This window comes from Schistocerca gregaria, chromosome 2 (assembly GCF_023897955.1).
Source record: "Schistocerca gregaria isolate iqSchGreg1 chromosome 2, iqSchGreg1.2, whole genome shotgun sequence".
NCBI lineage: Eukaryota > Metazoa > Arthropoda > Insecta > Orthoptera > Acrididae > Schistocerca > Schistocerca gregaria.
This window is the reverse complement of record NC_064921.1, coordinates 988,945,348-988,967,518: the sequence shown is the minus strand read 5'-3', so window position 1 is coordinate 988,967,518 and position 22,171 is coordinate 988,945,348. Positions and strand designations below refer to the sequence as shown.

At 43.5% G+C, this 22,171-nt stretch overlaps 1 protein-coding gene across 1 annotated transcript in view; it reads right to left on the bottom strand.

Moving 5' to 3' along the window:
* The window catches only part of LOC126335483 (protein artichoke), a 326,438-nt gene extending 312,718 nt beyond the window's left edge, over positions 1-13,720 (bottom strand). Inside the window, exon 1 of the mRNA XM_049998802.1 lies at positions 13,653-13,720. The gene's annotated coding sequence lies outside the window, so the exon portion shown is untranslated. The remainder of the gene's footprint in view (positions 1-13,652) is intronic.
* Positions 13,721-22,171: the final 8,451 nt, after the last annotated feature.

Genomic DNA, 22,171 nt, shown 5'->3' with positions numbered 1-22,171 from the left:
TTACCGTTGTCCCCTTCAATAATTCCAAGAGCATAACTGCTGGATGGTTTCTGTAACAACGCCACTACACATTTATTCACTTTTCATTTTCGTTAATGCTTCACCTCTAATGACTGATTGTTTAACACTAATCTCGCTTCCCCACTTGCTTTCTCCCGGTTTCTGATCTTGTATAGAATAGGGATGGAGCCGTAATGAGACGGCGTCAGAGCCCAGTGATCTTGGCATCTTAATCCTCCGGGAAGACCATCGTCAACAGCGTCATGTCCTCTAACATCATATGATAATGCGAAGACATCTTGGATTTAATTAACGACATGGACACACATTCTGCTGCGCATGAACTGTACGCAAACATCATTCCTCCATTTGATGGGCAAATTTTTGGAGCTAAAAATTTCATTCAGCATTACTGTGCGTCAGGAATCTCCAACTTTATCGTCACCATAAAACCTACATTAGCGATCTGAGCCATTGACAGTGATAAAAAGAGTCTACATTGCACACATTACGTTTTAGGTCACAGAGGATAATTTTATATTAGATAGTAAGTCTATTACAGCTACCCACTCCTAACCTACAGTCCTCATTGTGTCCTGTCAGACTGTTTGTTTATCCTTATCCAGATCGTTACCAGAACAGTTCGATTATAGCTTTGCAAAACAGCCGCCCCATAATTTGGCTGATGTAATTTGGGAATAGCACGGGAATCTGAATCTCTAAGGCCAGATGGATATTTGAGCAATATTCGTCCTATTCCATCGTCTTAAGCACTGCGCCACCTAATCCAGTATGGAGTAACAGAGTTGCTTCATACAACAGAAAATATTACGAACGATTCCATTCCTAGCCCTGCAAAGTCTCTGGCCTCATTGAAATATGTTATATTTTTTTCTTTGGTATCTAATATGTTTTTATAGGACATCGGTACAAAAGCAAATTTGCAGTGATAAAATTTGAAAAGAAATACTAATTAACGTTAAGTAATATAAACGTATCGGTTTAATTTCGTGTTGCAGAAGCAAAGAGGAAAGAGAACGATGTTTCGAGACGGGAATAAGACCTGTTGAACGAAGCTAACTGGCTACTTGGCGGTGAATCTGAGTGAATAAAAAACAAGGCAAAGACGAAAGGATGAGTAACAGGAAGAAGAATAGCCACTTTGTAAACATCAGATTTGATTAAAATAAGGCATAAGAACCGATAAAGTTACGGTCACCAGCAAATAATATAACATCAAACGCAATCTGACACAGAAATTTGAATCATTTTAAACATGGCGCTATAGCAGAATGTTAGAAAGAATTTAAGATAAAAGTTGAGATTTAATACAAAATTTAGAGATATTAAAAAAACACTAGGATCACCGACATCAGAAGCCGGGAGAGTTAACCAAGACTTGAAATGAGTAGAAAAAGAAAAAAAACCGCAGCGAGTTTGGGTAGAATATATCATATTAAACAGATGCTGTAGTAGATACGTAGGGATGAAGAGATTAGGGTTAAGTAGGAAGAAGCTAAATTCTGTGTCAAGTCTGTAGAGAGATCAGTGATTTAACAAAAAATATAAGAAAAGAGAAGGGTTCACCGGCAGCCTTCTCCAAATTCCTACATGGTTGTTTTCTAGTATTATCTATATACGTGAAACTAAAAATCCGACTTTCTTAGAGAGCATGTCAGATTTTGTAAAGGTGATCCAACCCTTTTAATGAACCACATGCCAAACACTTTAGGCTTCTTTCCTAAGAGCGTACAATGATAGTTATACACATACAGCGAGGCAACAATGAAAGGATGTACAATACTAGCTAACGAAAACCATCTACTCATTGCGCTGCACTCTATGGCCCGAGAATTTTGTAACTTGAATTAATGTTCATCCTGCAGCTTTACGTCGGAAGCAGTGCAATAATGCCCCGCTTTTAGAGAATATATGAATGAGATGGAGGGAAGGCCGGGTGACCTAGTTCTTTTCGAGAGTGCAGTGATGTCGTACTCACGTTTCACTTCTCTGAAAAGCGATAGCTAAAGTATATTCTTTCCGGCACATTGTTATGTCAGTTGCCACTTCTGCACTAGTCTGACAGTACAATCGGCAGTTGATAAAGGCACCTAGTAGTTTACGAACTGACGCAAGATGGTGAAATCAGATACAGTTTGCAAGAGATGCTCGAATTGTCGAGTGATGAAATTTCCTTTCAGGACTACATAAAGGCAAACGCATTCTGCTGTCAAGTTGTTGCGAACATGAATTCGAGATCGAGTAATTGAGGAAACGTTATGAAAGCCCTGGCAGGAACAACGTGGGGCAGACTCGGAAGCGAAGGAAAGAACTGCACGGGTGAGATACGGCCGCACAACTTCCCGTCTTGGGATCACGAACATCGGGCACACTAATTCTTAAGTGTTGGACAGCCTGAGAGTCAGGGATGCGAAAGAAAGTAGAGCGATTAAAAGAAATGAATGAACGTACCTGTATTTCTGAGCATAAGGCTAAAACATTCTTGAGGCGTTGATATTAATACATGAGAAATAAAGCCTGGAGAAAGTTACAGTGTCTTAGAAAATTCATTAATTTTTACTATTGAACTATCCTGTTAATATGTTGGTAAAAATTTAAACGTTCGCTCATTCCCACACTTGATAGCAGGTGCTATACATTTTCCACTTTGCAGAACAAAATCGTAAACCATGACTGATGGCAGTCGACTAGAATTTTGCTGTAAATCAAATATAAGTATAAGTAAAACACAAAAATGATGAAGCTGGACGCTGTGAAAATGCTTTGGTACTGCACTTTCTAGCACTTATGCGTATGCTCAGGTGTTTACATGCCCACCTTTCCTGTTGTTTACTCGCATTTACGTTTAACTCCTCAACTGATTGAAGCTTAACATCCGTCGAAACGGTGACAGAGTAATGAGGCGCAAATTCTATATACTTATCAAAGTTCACTCACTGACCAAAGAACAAGTCGCTCAATTCACGTGTGAACCAAAATTATTACTTGACTCAGAGCAGTTGTTAGGAAACGGGCCTGTGCATGTAAGGTGTAGTCTGTAACTCTATAAAACGGTACTGACAGAAGTAGACAACATTAACAGTAGGCGCCGGCCGGTGTGGCCGAGCGGTTCTAGGCGCTTCAGTCTGGAACCGCGCGACTGCTACGGTAGCAGGTTCGAATCCTGCCTCGGGCATGGATGTGTGTGATGTCCTTAGGTTAGTTAGGTTTAAGTAGTTCTAAGTTCTAGGGGACTGATGACCTCAGATGTTAAGTCCCATAGTGCTCAGAGGCATTTTTTTTAACAGTAGGCTATGTCCTGAGCAGGAGTTAAGGCGTACCTCACACTTTTAATTTCCCTTACATGCGTCATGCACAAAAATACGTCAAGAAAGAAAAAAGAGACGAAAAACAAGTGTCACAAGGCAGTGAGAGTTAAAACATTTGGTACAACGATAACTGGAAGGTAGATCTGTTCAATGTTTCCCGAAACCTTCCAGGCTGTTATTGCAATTCACTTCTTTCCACACCTTGGCAATATCCACGCAAGTCTATCACCGTTGGTGGTACCATGACAAAAAAGCCCCCAGAACACAGCGGAGTATCGATGTTCATAATAGTATTTTTATTACCGTTGTACGGCCATTCAGACCTTTTCGAGTTGCATATAAAAGTTGCGAACTGTCACTACCCTACGAAGGCAAACAACTCTAAGTAAATCCTAAAAATGTTTCACTTTCCACTACCAGAGGACGTCGTATTTCTGCACACACACACACACACACACACACACACACACACACTGCTTTTATTCAGGCAAGAAGGAAAACGTGGTGATATCTCACTTGTCAGCGTTGCTGGGAAAGCAAAAAAAGAAAAGGCCAAGGAGTAACGTATGCCTATTGTACACGCTGCGTGCCTGCACTTTCGCTGCTTCAGATACGTCCCTCGCGTGTCTGGCGTGGCGTTATCACTACGATCAAGGAATTGAGAACCCTTGTGTAACCCTCTGCAGCACCAGCACAATAGATACTAATTACGTTATGCCACTGTGAACCTGAGTTCCGTACAATATTTAATTGACGTAGCTCCTACTCTAATCTACCCGTAGAGAGATATACCTGTAGAGAGACTCGCTTGTATGAGCTGATGCATATCATTAGATAACAGTGCATTCGATAACAGAGGAGCAGATTGGCAACTCTACCGTCCTAAGATGGGCCCAACGTGACGTTAAATAAAGCCGCCTACCCTAACCGAAATCTGACACTGAATGCTGCTTATCTTCTCGCATAACGCTCAAGAAACATGCAACTTTTGTAAATAGCGCAAGAAATAATTATCAGACTGTACGTTAAGACTTTTCTTGTGCACACTGTCAGCAATATGCACTCAACAAAAGATATAAGTAAATTGTTGATGAGTTTAGTACGCATTATCCTAGTGCCAATAAAATAACTTCAGTTTTGTTCTCACAGCTTTTGACAATCTTTATAAATAACCGTGTTAGTTTGTTTCAATAACAGCCCGCCTTACGAGAAAAAGGCACGAACGAGTAAAATCTCTAAAACTCCACAGAGAATGAAACGGACCAAGTAAGTAACGAGACATAGAATATTCGGCACCCCTCTTGCCCTTGGGTTTTTCAGGATCAGTTGCCATTAGTAGACTGATCAAAATGTAGAGTCAACCAGCAACAGTGGAAATGGGACAGCAACAAACAGCTGGTGTTTTTTTTGGCGGGGAGGGGGGGGGGGGGGGAGAACCATTATACCAATACATATCCAAATATCCAACTCATTCTTCTATACGTTGCAAGGTTACATAGTCTAATAGTCTAGGAATGTACAAGAATTTCTTTTCGAATCATGTAACGGCCCTTACCTTCCTCAGTCTTGAGTAAATGTGACCGACACTTCGGTATTGTGGTCCTGTTAGGTCATCGACCAACAGAAAGAACTTGTCAGAATGAGTGTAATGGCTCGTGCTTCCACTGATTCAGAAACAGGGCAGAGAATACCGAGTACAAGGAACACTGACCGGAGCATCCTCAGTGTGGTAGAGGAAATTGTGCTCTATGATATGCTGACAGTTAAGGTAGAAATGTTCGCAAAAACTTTTTATTTTGTTGTATTTTATCACCAGATCGACAGAAAAATTACTGCAGTGCAGCTCAGTTAATAAATAACGGGCGCAGGAAAGGGTGGTGCCTTTATTAAGGTGACAGTAACGTTGCCAATCTGCTCCCCTGCCCTCAAATGCACTGTTCTTGTAAGGCATGCAACAGCTCATATAAGTAAGAGTGACAGTGAGTGCCTCTTTACAGGTTGCCTCTGTTCAACGCAACGTCCGATGTGGTGCGATACTTAAGGCACTGGACTCGCATTTAGGAGCGGAGAGGTCCAAATACCCCCATAAGTCTTGCAGTCTTATGTTTGCTATAATTTACAAATTTTATTTAAGGTGTTGCTGTTGCCATTTTCCTCTTCTATTCTTGAATAATCAGAGCTTGTGCTTGGTGTCTAATTATTTCGTCGTTGGAAAAAATGGTTCAAATGGCTCTGAGCACTATGGGACCCAACTGCTGTGGTCATTAGTCTCCTAGAACTTAGAACTACTTAAACGTAACTAACCTAAGGACATCACACACATCCATGCCCGAGGCAGGATTCGAACCTGCGACCTAGCAGTCGCACGGTTCCGGACTGCGCGCCTAGAACCGCGAGACCACCGCGGCCGGTTCGTCGATGGAACGTTAAAGCCTAATGTAGCAATTATCTCCTTTTTAGGCTTCCCCGACATATCATCTCTATCTTGCTCCGCTGTATTATAATACACCGAGTAACAGTCCTATAGCGACCGAAAGGACGAGATAAGCAAAAGATCCAAGACATATCATGTTAAATCATCATCCAGCGCCCTTCACACAACTCTTAGCTTAAAAAACTACCACTAAAAAGAAATTAAGAGTTATCAGAAGTATTCATAAGTGTAAGGGATGTGATACTGCTGGGTCGGAGCTTATACTTCCGTACGTGGAATTCTCTGATCAGAGCTCGAAAAGGAGTCCCTAATTGTAGACAAAGTTTAGAACAGCGACAAATAATTGCTGAAGGAAGGAATACCTTAAGTTCCTATTCAGGTTTACGTGTATAAAAAAAATAGAGCAACAGTACACGAACGATGAGTTAATAAAAACCTATAAATTTTGGATGCATTTGGATTCCACATTCATAATTATGGTAAGAAAGATAAAAATCTAAGTATTCTCCGGATGTAACTCGCGAGATCTTTGGAGAAATTATAACGCCCGAGGTGTTGAGCAGAATTTTAACGCGAGTTCCACTGTGCCACTTCGCTCGATGTATCACCGGAAATTGAATGACAAGAAAACAAGCATCACATAGTACATATCACATGAAAAAGTCACTCTTATCTACTAACGTTTATTAAAAAAATAAACTTTTACTTGGAGTGCCAGTGTCACTCTTGATTAGGATGATATACAACCTGCTATTGACTGAAGATTACTAACTGACTTAAGCGAACATGGAGACTGAAATTATTAAGAACCCTTGCCTTTCACCGGTAGATCACATTTATAATTTCGGCAAAAATCGTAAAGCCTATAACTGCATACAGGCCACTAAAATGAATACTTAGGTAATATTTCTTCGTGGTCTATTAGTATCTTGACTGCAATATCGTATCCAATTTCTTGTTTTATCTAAGTGTCCTTCTTAGTAAAACACAATGTAATTTCTCGGCAAGCTGGTAATTAAATTTCTAAACAACTCTCCCTTCTAAATACGATTACTTCATTTAACAGCGCAAAATTCTGCTCATTATACTGCCTTGTGGAACCATACTTTCTTTGCTGTTTTGGGCTATAGTAACGTTTACCTAAGCGATATCTCTGAATACAATGCAATGAAAAAGCCATTCATATTTCCTTCGTCTATTGTTAATATCGGTTTGCTCTGTCTTCAGGGAAAATATTACATTGTTCCTCATAGTCTGTCTGCTTCAGTTGAGTGCAACGCTCGGGGCCCGGTCGTGTGACTAGGGCCTCCCGTCGGGTAGACCGCTCGCCTGGTGCAAATCTTTCGATCTGACGCCACTTCGGCGACTTGCGCGTCGATGGGGATGAAATGATGATGATTAGGACAACACAACGCCCAGTCCCTGACCGGCGAAAATCTCCAGCACAACCGGGAATCGAACCCGGACCCTTAAGATTGACATTCTGTCGCGCTGCCCACTCAGCTACCGGGGGCGGACAGTTCAACGCTAATTAACATTATTTTCTCCGCGAGACTTTAGGTTTCCTTTGTTTTCACAAAATCCTACAAGTCAGGTTCGAAATTTATATTCAACGAAAGTGACTCTTTCGGTTTCGGGCAAAATGAAGGCACAGTTGTGCTAGCTACTTACGGATCTACGTAAGTATTATTTTCATATCCCAATGTTAACCAAATGACGCTTCGCTTCCGTTCTTGAGAGGATATGCGCTACAGTAGATTTCAAAAATCTTGGCTCTGCACAAACGAATGTTATTTGGTTACCTTACTGTTCATGTTTTTCCGGGTAATCGAAAATCGAGTAATAGCTTCAGCCAGTCTCTCAATGACTCATTTCGACTGCACAACTCTTTTCAGACAGCTATAGCATCAACTTTGCGAACAAGGGCATGCCGCTTGTGTTATTTCTGTCCTGTTGGGTAGTAAAGCCGTGAACGATGTTAGCGTCCTTGTGTTTTGAAACGCCAGGCGCATTTTTTAAGCGTTTTCCAACAGATATGAGCGTGTGTCAAAAAAAAAAAAAAAAAAAAAAAAAGGTTCAAATGGCTCTGAGTAGTATGGGACTTAACATCTATGGTCATCAGTCCCCTAGAACTTATAACTACTTAAACCTAACTAACCTAAGGACAGCACACAACACCCAGTCATCACGAGGCAGAGAAAATCCCAGACCCCGCCGGGAATCGAACCCGGGAACCCGGGCGTGGGAAGCGAGAACGCTACTTCACGACCACGAACTGCGGACAAGCGTGTGTCCTAAAGCCAAAAATTCAAAGATGAGTTATTGTTTTCTGTCACAGAATCCGTTAACGAGACTTCAGCTTGGACGTTCCGCTTTTTCTTTGTTGGTGATTGTGAGCAGTCCCGTAACAAGAGTATAAAATAACGAAAACTGTGAAGTTATAACAGTAATATATATGTATCTATGTATCTCTTCCATATTTTCTGGTTACACTCTTTCCTCCGTAGATTTCCATGACGTTAAGTTGCATTTTCCCATTCAAGTGCTTTCTTCCGAGTTTTTTTCCCACCTTAGCGTTTACAGTATAGTGTATTTTATGGTTTGTAAGTCGTTATTCATATCGTCTTCTAGTCCATTCTGAACAATATCACACTTATGCCACACGCTCATTTAAACAGAATTTCACGTGTGTTCTTGGGCTTTACTCTATATATGTTAATAATATATTTCTGATATATTCCAGTCTACTGTATTTATTTTTGCTGCCTATAGGTACAAGTTGTCGCCGATTTTCAGATTTATATAACTTCTTCTTCAGACATCCATATGACGGTGCAATCAACCGAAATACAGAAAGCGAAACAAATAACGCACACATGAGAGATACATTGCGCAGATCCATTTTACTTGTATACACGTAACGTAGAGGTACTTTAACATCGAGATACACACGCCTGTTTGACAAATGACTGCACTGTGAAGCTTTTGCGTCAGGTAGTCACTACGAAAAGCTATACGTATGCCTGCCTGAAATAATGACCACTGATATCTCAGAATCACATGTCTGGAACGTTTTCTTTACTTAAAAGTTTTCAAAAATGGGCTTGCGTTTTATATCTCCTACGTTTACGCTATTTGATTTGCTCACTGTATTCCACAGTCGATTTATTGGTCAGTCATAAGGATGTCTAAATATTAAGTTGTATATATCTGAAATCAATAACATGTTGTACATATAAACAGCAAAATTAAAGACAGATGACTGGAAAATGTCAAAATACACACGAAAAACGACGCACCACGAAGGAGTTATCCCAGTGGGACGGAAATCGGTACCTCTCATGTACCTCTACAGACAAACGAATGATTACAGTTTTAGAAAAATTTGATGGTTCGTTCAAGAGAAAGAGCTTCATAACTTGAGAATGTTAATAATGGGTTAGTCCACCTCTGGTAGTTATGCAAGCAGCGGCCTGGCATTGATTGACAGTGTTGCTGGGTATCCTACTGAAGGATATCGTGCCACAATCTCTCCAGTTGGAGCGTCAGAACCACATCTCCGCTGCATTCGGGGCTCACTTCGAAGTGGGACTCATCTCTGAAGACAATTCTACTCCACTCAGTGAGATACAAGGCCGAAAACGTGTCTGTAAACGCCGCGGACAACATAACTGTCGCCCTCCTTACGGACGGACAACCGGGAGAGATGGTCTGGGGTGTCATTTTATTTCATAGCAGGACCCCTTCGGTTGTCATCCGCGGCACCTCTTACAGCACAGCTGTACGTCGACAATATTCTACGCCCCATCTTGTTGCCCTTCATGGCAAGCCATCCCGGGCAAAGCAGCGCCCACCTGCACACGGCGAAAGTTTCTACTCATTATCTTCGTGCTCGCCATACACTGCCTTGGCCAGCACGGTCGTCGGACTTCTTCCCAACTAAAAATGTTTGGAGTATAACAGACAGGGCCCTCCGACCAGCTCTGGATTCTGACGATCTAAGACACCATCTGGACATGATATCCCTCTGACAATCAATGCCAAGCTGACTAAATGCTTGCACAAGGGTCAGAGGTGGACCAACGCGTTAGTGACTTGCTCAGTTTACGAAACTCTTTCTCTTGAATAAACCATCCAATTTTTCTGAAATTGTACCAATTTGTTTGTCTGTACACTTGCATCACATTTCCATCCCGTTCGGACAACTCCCTCGTGGTACGTCTTTCTTTTCTCATTAAAATGGGTGACAGTTACATCAAAATTTATATTACGACCGGGTCGCCAGGAGACTGAACACTCAAATAAGATAGGCAATGCCGTAATTAATGTTTATTACAGCCACAACACTAACGCTTTTTAAAAAGCATTAGCACCGTTTGAAAATGTCAGCACATCTGACACGGGGCTGTTTCTAATCGCCGACCTCGGTGGCCGTGCGGTTCTAGGCGCTGCAGTCCGGAACCGCGGGACTGCTACGGTCGCACGTTCGAGTCCTGCCTCGGGCATGGGTGTGTGTGATGTCCTTAGGTTAGTTAGGTTTAAGTAGTTCTAAGTTCTAGGGGACTGATGACCTAAGATGTTAAGTCCCATAGTGCTCAGAGCCATTTGAACCATTTTGTTTCTAATCCATATGTCTCGGCGTAAGTTTATCCTCAAGCATATTACAGCTGTAACAGAAAGGCAAATCTGTCTTGAGTATTGCGGGCTGTACCCAGTTCCAACACCATCGCCAATTACCAAGAGTGCACACCAGTCTGCTTTCTCTTGACCACCAACCCTACATGAGGAGCGAATGTCACAAATCCTGGCTAGAAGTATGATATCACATCTCCCCGGAAGTGAATCATATGCAGACGGGACATTCTGTTAGACTAGCACTTCTTAAGATCTGCCAGCCACTAACAAGGTGGACGTTGCCCAGTGTGTCCACTTTTCATATTTCTTTTTAATATTAGCATACATCAAATTCTGTTTTTTTTTCTTTTGATAAAGTCAGTCTTGAATTAGTACTTCTCCCTTCTATACATTAATTTTAATTATTGGTGTATTACTCCAGTTACTTCTGTATCTCATTTGCATAGACGGTATTTGGCATGCAGTCTTCGACAGCCATTCCCAGGGAGGATCGGACCGATAATATCCTCACTGCTCGCAGAAGAACAATTACACTAATGTTCTGCCCTTCCGGACGGTCTTCTCTGAGAGTCTGCTGTGTCTTTGACACGCAAGCGGCACTGACAGAACGTCACAGCACCAGCCCTGTCCAGGACAGAAAACCCAACGCACAGGATCCAAGTGCCTAGCATCTTTAACCTATATTTGAAGGGCTTCAGTAGCTACTTGGGAGGTTTATAACGTTACAGTGTGTGAGTGTGTGTGTGTGTGTGTGTTGTTTCCGCTTACTTAGCAACTTCAGTAGCTGCTTGGGAGGTTTCTAACGTTACAGTGTGTGCGCGGGCGTGTGTGTGTGTGTGTGTGTGTGTGTGTGTGTGTGTGTGTGTGTGTGTGTGTTGTTTCCGCTTACTTAGCAATTCGTTCGGTAACAAAAGATGCGGAGGCTTTTTGGTCACTGTGCTTCTCTACACATTAACTCTGTAATGCGACTCCCTTCGGAAAAAATTCCTACTTTCAAATGCATTTTCTCGTGTATTGTGGCATTCATGAGTTATGTTTTCGTTTCGTGAGTTGCTGTATTATTGTGTTGCCTGTAGGTTTTCTAGTAGTCCATTGTGACTCTTTTCAACTTGCAGTGTGAAATATAAATTGTGTGAGTGATGTTTCAATATGTGTGAGTCCGTGCATAAACAGACTACAAAAGATCCTATAGGGAATGGAATAACGCAGCACCTCATATATCGAAAGCACCACGCCTAAATGCCATAATACACGAAAACATTCACTCGAAAGTTGGAATCGTTTCCCGAAAAGCGTCGTGCAAGAAATAAAGGAACATCGTGAAAGACAACTGGAAAACATATTTTGCAGACAAACACATTGAAGTTGATTCATATCTAAAGACTGGAAAGTTGCACAGGTCACACCAATAACCAAAAAAGGTAACGGGAGTAGTACGCAGAATTACAGACCATAACATTAAGGTCGATTTGCAGCAGCATTCTGGAAAGTAGACAGTGTTCGAACACTATGTACTGCCTCGAAGAAAACGAATTATTAAGAAATAGTCAACAGTGATCAAGAAAGTACAGTTCTTGTGAAACACTTCTCTATTCTGACGAAGTACTGAGTAAAATCAACAGGTAATGTCAAATTGGTTCCATATTTTCAGATTCCGAGAAGACTTTTGATACCGATCCACACAAGCAACTTCTAATCAAATTGCTTGCCTATGGAGAATCGTCTCAAATGCGCGACTAGATTTGTGATCTCCTGTCGGAAAGGTCACAGTCCGTAGTAATAGACGGAAGGTCACCGAGTAATACAGAAATAATATCTGGCGTTCCCCAAGGAAGTATTATAGGCCATCTGCTGCTCCTGGTCTAAATAAACGTTTTAGGGGACAGTCAGAGCACCCGTCGTAGATCGTTTGGAGATGATGCCGTCATTTACCATCTTATAAAGTCATCAGGTGATCAAAACAAATTGCAAAACGATTCAGACAATGTATCTCCACTGTGCGAAAAGTGGCAACTGACTCTAAATAATGAAATGTGTGAAGTCATCCACATGAGCTGTTAAAGGAATCCGCTAAATTTCGATTACAGGATAAAATACAATATCTATTGGCTTGTAATTCAACTAAATACTTAGGGATTACAGTTATGAATAACGTAAGCTGCAATGGTTCAAAAATGGTTCAAATGACTCTGAGCACTATGGGACTTAACATCTGTTGTCATCAGTCCCCTAGATCTAGAACTACTTAAACCTAACTAACCTGAGGACATCACACACATCCATGCCCGAGGCAGGATTCGAACCTGCGACCGCAGCGGTCGCGCGGTTCCCGACTGAAGCGCCTAAAACCGCTCGGCCACATCATCCGGCCAAGCTGCAATGATCACATAGACAATATTGAGGAGAAAGGAAGCCAAAGACTGTGATTTAATGGCAGAACAGTTAGAAAATCCAACAGGTCTCCTAAAGAGATTGCTTCCCTGTCCACCCTCTACTGGAGTCTTGCTGTGTGTTGTAGAATCCGCATCATATTAGACTGACGGAGGACATCGATACAATCCAAAAAAGGGCAGTTCGTGTTGTATTAATGCGAAATAGGGGAGAGAGTGCTACGGGTATGACACGCGAATGGGGCGGCAGTCATTAGAACAAATGGGTTTTTTGTTGCGGCAGAATCTTCTCGTGAAGTTTTAATCACCAACGTTTCGTCCAATACTACCTTGGACATCCTCAGAGGTGTGGCTGGTCAGTCGGCAGGACTCAACAGGACCAGCCATACCTCTGAGGATGTCCAACGTAGTACTGGACGAAACGTTAGGAACAGAAGAATTCCATGGACCACGGCCATATAACCCGGAAGAATTATCAACAACAGTACCATCCGGTCGTGAAAGCCTTCATTGTATGATTTTAATCACCAACTTTCTCCTCTGAGTGTTACAATATTTCGTTGGCGCACACCTACAAAGGGAGAAAGAGAAGTCAGGGTTCGCACGGTAAAATTTAAGTGTTCGTTTTTCCGGGGCGCTGTACGAGATTGGAACGGTAGAGAAGTAGCTTGAAGATGGTTCGATGAACCCTCTGTCAAGCACTTAATTGTGAATTGAAGAGCCGTCCTGTCGATATAGATGAAGAACTTTGTAACTCCAATAACTGAGCAATTTGTGGAACGACAGACTTGTAATTCTGCAAAGGTCTTGGTCTGCCAAGACATAAAATTGAAAAAGAAAAGAAAAGCCGTTGAGACGGCTTACCAGAGCGGCGGCGGCAGACGGCGCACTGGTTGCCCGCTGCACACAGGACCGCGCGGCGTGGCTGCTGGAGGTGCACTGGCGGCGGCGGGCGTTGCACGGCCTACTTCAGCCGCGCCTCCCCTGTCAGTCTCCGCTTCCTCCACTTCTGCAAAGGAAAGTGAAGCAGCGCGCGTGACGGTCGCACGCCCCGCGACGCGGGGACACGCCGGGTTACCCGAGCCCGTACTACAGACAGCCTCGCAGTTAAAACCCTCTCGTCGCGCAGGAGGGAAAGACGGTAACATAGGGTGTTCCAGGTGTACTCGTGAGGAGAGCAGCAGCACTGATGCCCAGTTTTGAGTCAGGTCCTCCACATATTATGTACAAAATTTAGAACTATACGACATTTACAAGCGGACAAAAAATGACTCACGTCTCTGGAGACGTATCTCCAATGGTAAAATTTACACAGTGGACGCTGTTGCGTTTTTTGCATTCTACGCACGATATACGCTCATAATATGCAACAACAACCTACTCTTCGGAGACACCCATTATAAACTATAGGTTTCCTGAATTTATCTTGCAATTTAAGCAACATTACTGGGCATTAATATTGCTACACCAAGAAGAAATGCAGATGATAAACCGGTATTCATTGGACAAATATATTATACTAGAACTGACATGTCATTACATTTTCAACCAAATTTGGGTGCATAGATCCTGAGAAATCAGTACCCAGAACAACCACCTCTGGCCGCAATAACGGCCTTGATACGCCTGGGCATTGACTCAAACAGAGCTTGGATGGCGTGTACAGGTACAGCTGCCCATGCAGCTTCAACACGGTATCACAGTTCATCAAGAGTAGTGACTGGCGTATTGCGACGAGCCAGTTGCTCGGTCACCATTGACCAGAGGTTTTCAATTGGTGAGAAATCTGGAGAATGTGCTGGCCAGGGCAGCAGTCGAACATTTTCTGTATCCAGAAAGGCCCGTACAGGACCTGCAACATGCGGTCGTGCCTTATCCTGCTGAAAGGTAGGGTTTCGCAAGGATCGAATGAAGGGTAGAGCCACGGGTCGTAACACATCTGATATATAACGTCCACTGTTCAAAGTGCCGTCAATGCGAACAAGAGGTGACCGAGACGTGTAACCAATGGCACCCAATGCCATCACGCAAGGTGATACGCCATTATGGCGATGACGAATACACGCTTCCAATGTGCGTTCACCGCGATATCGCCAAACACGGAGGCGACCGTCATGATGCTGGAAACAGAACCTGGATTCATCCGAAAAAAATGACGCTTTGCCATTCGTGCACCTAGGTTCGTCGTTGAGTACACCATCGCAGGTGCTCCTGTCTGTGGTGCAGCGTCAAGGGTAACCAAAGCCATGGTCTCCGAGCTGATAGTGCATGGTGCTGCAAACGTCGTCGAACTGTTCGTGCAGATGGTTGTTGCCTTGCAAACGTCCCCATCTGATGACTCAGGTATCGAGAAGTGGCTGCACGATCCGTTACAGCCATGCGGATAAGATGCCTATCATCTCGACTGCTAGTGATACGAGACCGTTGGTATCCAGCACGGCGTTCCGTATTACCCTCCTGAACCCACCGATTACATATTCTGCTAACAGTCATTGGATCTCGACCAACGCAGCAATGTCGCGATACGATAAACCGCAGTCGCGATAGGCTACAATCCGACCTTTATCAAAGTCGGAAACGCAATGGTACGCATTTCTCCTCCTTATATGAGGCATCACAACAACCTTTCACCAGGCAACGCCAGTCAACTGCTGTTTGTGTATGAGACATCGGTTGGAAACTTTCCTCATGTCAGCACGTTGTAGGTGTCACCACCGGTGCCAACCTTGTGTGAATGCTCTAAAAAGCTAATCATTTGCATATCACAGCATCTTATTACTGTTGGTTAAATTTCGCGTCTGTAGCACGTCATTGTCGTAGTATAGCAATTTTAATGGCCAGTAGTGTATTATACGTGAAGTACACTGCGGAACAGAATTAAAGAATCACTTTTTTGAAACCACGTAAGCCCCACCCATTGCGATGCACAAGTCTTGAATTTGGCTCAAAGGTGCCTGCAAGCTTCTTCTGTCATGGAGCAAAAGCCCTTCGACGTCACCCTCGGACTCGACAACGCCTGAAACAGCAAGGTGTTGACAGTTCAGTAAGAAAGGCCACAGCTCCGAAGTTCTTCTGAGGTGTAGGACTGGTTAATGTCACATTGGCGCCAGCTTTCAGCACATTTTTGCCCAGTTCCACCGTGGATGTGTTACACGATCCGAAGGTATTCACACCCCCTCTCACTAACACTTCAGCCTTCCTTTTGACGCCTCTGCGATGGAGGTCAGAACTGCGACGCCCAGTGTTGAAATCACGTGGTTTTCTTGTGAGTGACGGAGCAAAACATTGCGGACACACGCCGCTCAGCATCGGCATCAAAACGCCTCAGGAGGTGGCATAAAGGGCATCAATGAAACCACGTATTTCCCTCGAGCATTGATTACCATGCATTTTGAGGTCGAAAACGACATTTCACAGTTCGGAGAGAGACAGGAAGATTGTTTTGAAAACCTTTGAGTCTGCTGACACCCTCAGGTGTTTCAACCGTTCTGTAATGACATTGCCGGCCGGTATGGCTGAGCGGTACTAGGCGCTTCAGTCTGGAACCGCGCGACCGCTAAGGTCGCAGGCTCGAAACCTGCCTCGGGCATGGATGTGTGTGATGTCCTTAGGTTAGTTAGGTTTAAGTAGTTCTAAGGTCTAGGGGACTGATGACCTCAGATGTTAAGTCCCATAGTGCTCAGAGCCATGTGAACCATTTTGTACGAACATTGTAGGGTTGTATCCCCATCGAACGTTATCGCTCTTGTTTGGAGCGCAGCGCGACCGCGATTATTCCTCTAGTGTACAATTTGGAGCCATTAGGGACAGCTCAAAGCCATTCGACGAAAGTTAAGGGGGTTCGAAACAGTTAAGGTTCACAATGCTTTTCAGTGCTCCTATTTGCTCTTCTCCTGCGCCGTCATCTATGGAGGGGGGGGGGGGGGTTAAGAATACACCTGTACAGACAGAATTGCTGATGACGTCCCTAGCGCTTGCAAACCACCAACCCCATGGACATTCTCCGATTCCACATGGCATACTATCAGGCGCAAGAGGAACGCTGTAGCGGTGAAATGTCAACAGTGCAGCCCGCCTGCAGGGGCTTAGTACCCATATCACATGTCCTGTCTGTACAGGTACCTTTTTAGAATTCTCAATAAAGGTGCGCGGGTGCTACAGAGGGTTTTGGCGAATGGGGAGGCCTTAGAAGAATCCTTTGCTGTTTTATTCAAGCATATGTCAGTTTTTCATTGCCTCATGATCATAACATAAGAGGACAGAAAATAGGAACGCTGTAAAGCGTAAGCACCCTTACCTGCTTTGGATCACGTTTTATTTTCGTCGAATGGTTTTGAACGGTCCCTAGTGGTTCCATACTGTACGCAAGAGGACAAATTGTTGTCGCGCTGCGCTCAAACAGGTGCGATCATGTTCGATGGAGTGCAATCCTACAATGTCCTTAGAGAAGGATTGAAACGCCTGAAAGATTCAGCAGGGTCAAAGATGTCAAGAACATCTTGCTGTGGTGATGTAGTTCTCCTTTTTCCGTGCTTTCTAAGAAAACTGGATGAGGAATTCCGCCTTATGCAACGCAGCTAGCTCTTTATTCGCACGAAGTAATGGCCGCTATCGACAGGGGATCTCAAGTTGATTCCGTATTTCTAGATTTCCGGAAAGCTTTTGACACCGTTCCTCACAAGCGACTTCTAATCAAGCTGCGGAGCTATGGGGTATCGTCTCAGTTGTGCGACTGGATTCGTGATTTCCTGTCAGGAAGGTCGCAGTTCGTAGTAATAGACGGCAAATCATCGAGTAAAACTGAAGTGATATCAGGTGTTCCCCAGGGAAGCGTCCTGGGACCTCTACTGTTCCTGATCTATATAAATGACCTGGGTGACAATCTGAGCAGTTCTCTTAGACTGTTCGCAGATGATGCTGTAATTTACCGTCTAGTAAGGTCATCCGAAGACCAGTATCAGCTGCAAAGCGATTTAGAAAAGATTACTGTATGGTGTGTCAGGTGGCAGTTGACGCTAAATAACGAAAAGTGTGAGATGATCCACATGAGTTCCAAAAGAACTCCGTTGGAATTCGATTACTCGATAAATAGTACAATTCTCAAGGCTGTCAATTCAACTAAGTACCTGGGTGTTAAAATTACGAACAACTTCAGTTGGAAGGACCACATAGATAATATTGTCGGGAAGGCGAGCCAAAGGTTGCGTTTCATTGGCAGGACACTTAGAAGATGCAACAAGTCCACTAAAGAGACAGCTTACACTACACTCGTTCGTCCTCTGTTAGAATATTGCTGCGCGGTGTGGGATCCTTACCAGGTGGGATTGACGGAGGACATCGAGAGGGTGCAAAGAAGGGCAGCTCGTTTTGTATTATCGCGTTATAGAGGAGAGAGTGTGGCAGATATGATACACGAGTTGGGATGGAAGTCATTACAGCATAGACGTTTTTCGGCGCGGCGAGAGCTTTTTACGAAATTTCAGTCACCAACTTTCTCTTCCGAATGCGAAAATATTTTGTTGAGCCCAACCTACATAGGTAGGAATGATCATCAAAATAAAATAAGAGAAATCAGAGCTCGAACAGAAAGGTTTAGGGGTTCGTTTTTCCCGCTCGCTGTTCGGGAGTGGAATAGTAGAGAGATAGTATGATTGTGGTTCGATGAACCCTCTGCCAAGCACTTAAATGTGAATTGCAGAGTAGTCATGTAGATGTAGATGTAGACACCTTTCGAATTTTGTTTTACCCAGACATGTTACAGCATTTTTTGTGCTACATTCAGTGGGCTACTTTATTTCCTTTCTGTAAAATGGTTATTACGTATTAACTCTTAGAAAGAACTTTTGCCGGCCGAGTTGGCCGAACAGTTCTAGGCGCTACAGTCTGGAACCGCGCGACCGCCATGGTCGCAGGTTCGAATCCTCCCTCGGGTATGGATGTGTGCGATGTCCTTAGGTTAGTTAGGTTTAAGCAGTTCTAATTTCTAGGGGACTGATGACCTTAAGATGATAAGTCCCATAGTGCTCAGAGCCATTTGAACCATTTGAAAGAACATTTGCTAAAAATATTTACATTTGTGAAGGGAGTGATTGTTGTCAAGTATTATACATGGTTTGTTTACATTTCATAGTAGAGAGATGTATTACTGATGCGTTGTATGTTGCTTATTACAATATGTCTAAAGTTTTGGTTTTATAGCTTATTTGGAAAAGAGTAGACGTACGCAATAGTTTACATACCTTACATGAAGCTATTGGATGTACAAGTTGGTAGCTGTTCGGAAACGTATAATAAACAAAAATGAAAGTTACATTTTTCTGCTTGCAGATGACAAGTTGTAGATTGTGCAGCAGACTCAAGCGTAAAAAGTTATCCTTCAATTCTGTTGGTTGGTTGGCTGATTCGGGGGAGGGGACGAAATAGTGAGGTCATCCGTCCCATCGGATTAGAGACGGATGTGGAAGGAAGTCAGCCTTACCCTTTCAAAGGGAACATCCCGGCATTTGCCTGAAGAGATTTAGGATCATCATCATCATCATCATTTAAGACTGATTATGCCTTTCAGCGTTCAGTCTGGAGCATAGCCCCCTTATCAAATTCCTCCATGAACCCCTATTCAGTGCTAACATTCGTGCCTCTTCTGATGTTAAACCTATTACTTCAAAATCATTCTTAACCGAATCCAGGTACCTTCTCCTTGGTCTGCCCCGACTCCTCCTACCCTCTACTGCTGAACCCATGAGTCTCTTGGGTAACCTTGCTTCTCCCATGCGTGTAACATGCCCCCACCATCTAAGCCTGTTCGCCCTGACTGCTACATCTATAGAGTTCATTCCCAGTTTTTCTTTGATTTCCTCATTGTGGACACCCTTCTGCCATTGTTCTCATCTACTAGTATCTGCAATCATCCTAGCTACTTTCATATCCGTGACCTCAACCTTGTTCATAAGGTAACCTGAATCTACCCAGCTTTCGCTCCCATACAACAAAGTTGGTCGAAAGATCGAACGGTGCACAGATTTAGGAAAGTCACAGAAAACCTAATTCAGGATGGCCGGACGCGGGTTTGAACCGCCGTCCTCCAGAATCGGAGTCCGTTGTGCTTACCACTCGCACGGTTAATTCTGTTGTGCGGTGCACGTTAAATTGTTTAAAAATGCCGGGAACGTAAACATTTGTATTTAGTATTTTATCTATCCTCAGCAACTGTAGTTGAATATATCGAAATTATCAGCAATTGTATTTTTATGTAATAATAGTTCGTTTACATCAGTACTTAATACATCGCTTTACCTCAACAACCAAGAATGCAGCTCAGAGAAATATAACATCTGGAAAGCACTTGTTCAAAAATTTGAAAAGGACATGTGTCACGCAATTAACTTAAAAACTACAATAGTAACAAACTCTCACAACTTCGATACCGTCTAAGTGGGCAGTCACTGTTATCAGTATTTCACTTAGCCATACGATCGTAAGCACAAGTCGCTATGCGAGCATGTAAATGTGGAGATTCTTGTACCTTCCAGTCGTGTCCATCTACATTCGGGAAGTGAGTCTTTCTGTTATTTGGGTGGAATGTTACCAGGCAGGTCGTAAGTCCGTCCAAGTCGGCAGGCCCTCGCACAATCAACTGAAAAGTATCCTGTGTTAAACGTAGCTTGCAATCTAAAGAATTCCGCGCCATTTTCAAAACTTTGTTTTCACACTACTTTATTCTCAGAATCCCCCTTCGACACCAATATGTTTGGTATGATCCCCATGACAAACTCTGACTTATTTCCCCTCCCTGCCCCAGCATTGGTAATCGTCTGTGTCCAGTGAGGAAGACAGACCAGGCGGTTCTTCAGACATGTCACATCCACCCGAAGCCGCTCACCGATCGTTTAGTCCCTTGCTGTTGTTGTTGTTGATGATGTTGTTGTGTCTTAGGCTGGAAGAGTGGTTTGTTGCAGTTCTCCACGCCACTCCATCATGTACAAACCTCTTCATCTCTGCATCTTTCATCCACTTAATCCTAATTACTGTATTCCAACCTCGTTGCCCCTCTACAGTTTTTATCCTCTCCCGCTCATACTCATCCCCCATTGTTGTTATTGCGGTCTTCAGTACGAAGACGGGTTTGATGCAGCTCTCTACGCTAGTCTATGCTGTACGAGCCTCTTCATCTGCGAATAACGATTGCAACCAACATATGTTGCTCACTGTACTCGGCTCTTGACCTCCATGCGCAATTTTAACCCCCTGCCCCCCCCCCCCCCCCGCCCCCAACATGTCCCTACCGCACTAAGATTACGATCCGTTGATATCTCAAATGTGTCCTACTTACCGATCCATTATTTTGGTCAACTCGTACCACAAATCTCTTTCTCCCCAATTCTATTCAGTACCTTCTCATTGGTTACGCAATCTACCCATCTAATCTTCAGCACAGTAGCGCAACATTTCAAAAGCTTCTATTATCTTCTTGCTCGAACTGCTTATCGTCCACTTTTCGGTCCTATACAAGGCTACGCTCCAGACAAATAAGTTTGGCAAACATTTCCTTATATTCGATGTTAAATTTCTCTCCTTAAGAAACGCTTTTGTTTGCCTTCACCCATCTACGTTTTGTATCCCCTCTGCTTCGGCCCTAATATGTTTGTTACTGCCAAAATAGCAAAACTCATCTATTACTTTTAATGTCTCAGGTCGTAATCTAATTCCCATGGTGTAGCCTGATTTAATTCGACTAGATTCCATCATTCTTGTCTTGCTTTTGGTTGCTCGGTTGACTTGGGTTCAAATGGTTCAAATGACTCTGAGCCCTATGGGACTTAACATCTGAGGTCATCAGTCCCCTAGAACTTATAACTACTTAAACCTAACTAACCTAAGGACATCACAAATATCCATGCCCGAGGCAGGATTCGAAGCTGCGACTGTAGCAGTCGCTCGATTCCGGACTGAAGCGCCTAGAACCGCTCGGCCACCGCAGCCGGCGGTTGATCTGGGGGAGGAGACCAAACAGCAGGGTCATCGGTCCCATCAGAGTAGGGAAGGATGGGAAAGGAAGTCGGCCGCGCCCTTTCAACGGAACCACTCCGGCAGTTGCCTGAGATCAGGTAGAGGACTCACGGAAAATATAAACCAGAATGGTCGGAACCGGGTTTGAATCTCGCCCTCCCGAATGCTTTCAGGACATTGTCCATTCCGTTGAACTGATCTTCCAAGTCCTTTGTTGTCTCTGACAGATTTAAAGTGTCATCGGCAAACTACAAAGTTTTTATTTCTTCTCCCTGAACTGTAGCTCGTTTCCAAATTTCTCCTTGCTTTCCTTCACAGCTCGCTCAATGTAACGGGTGATCAAAAAGTCAGTATAAATCTGAAAACTTAATAAACTA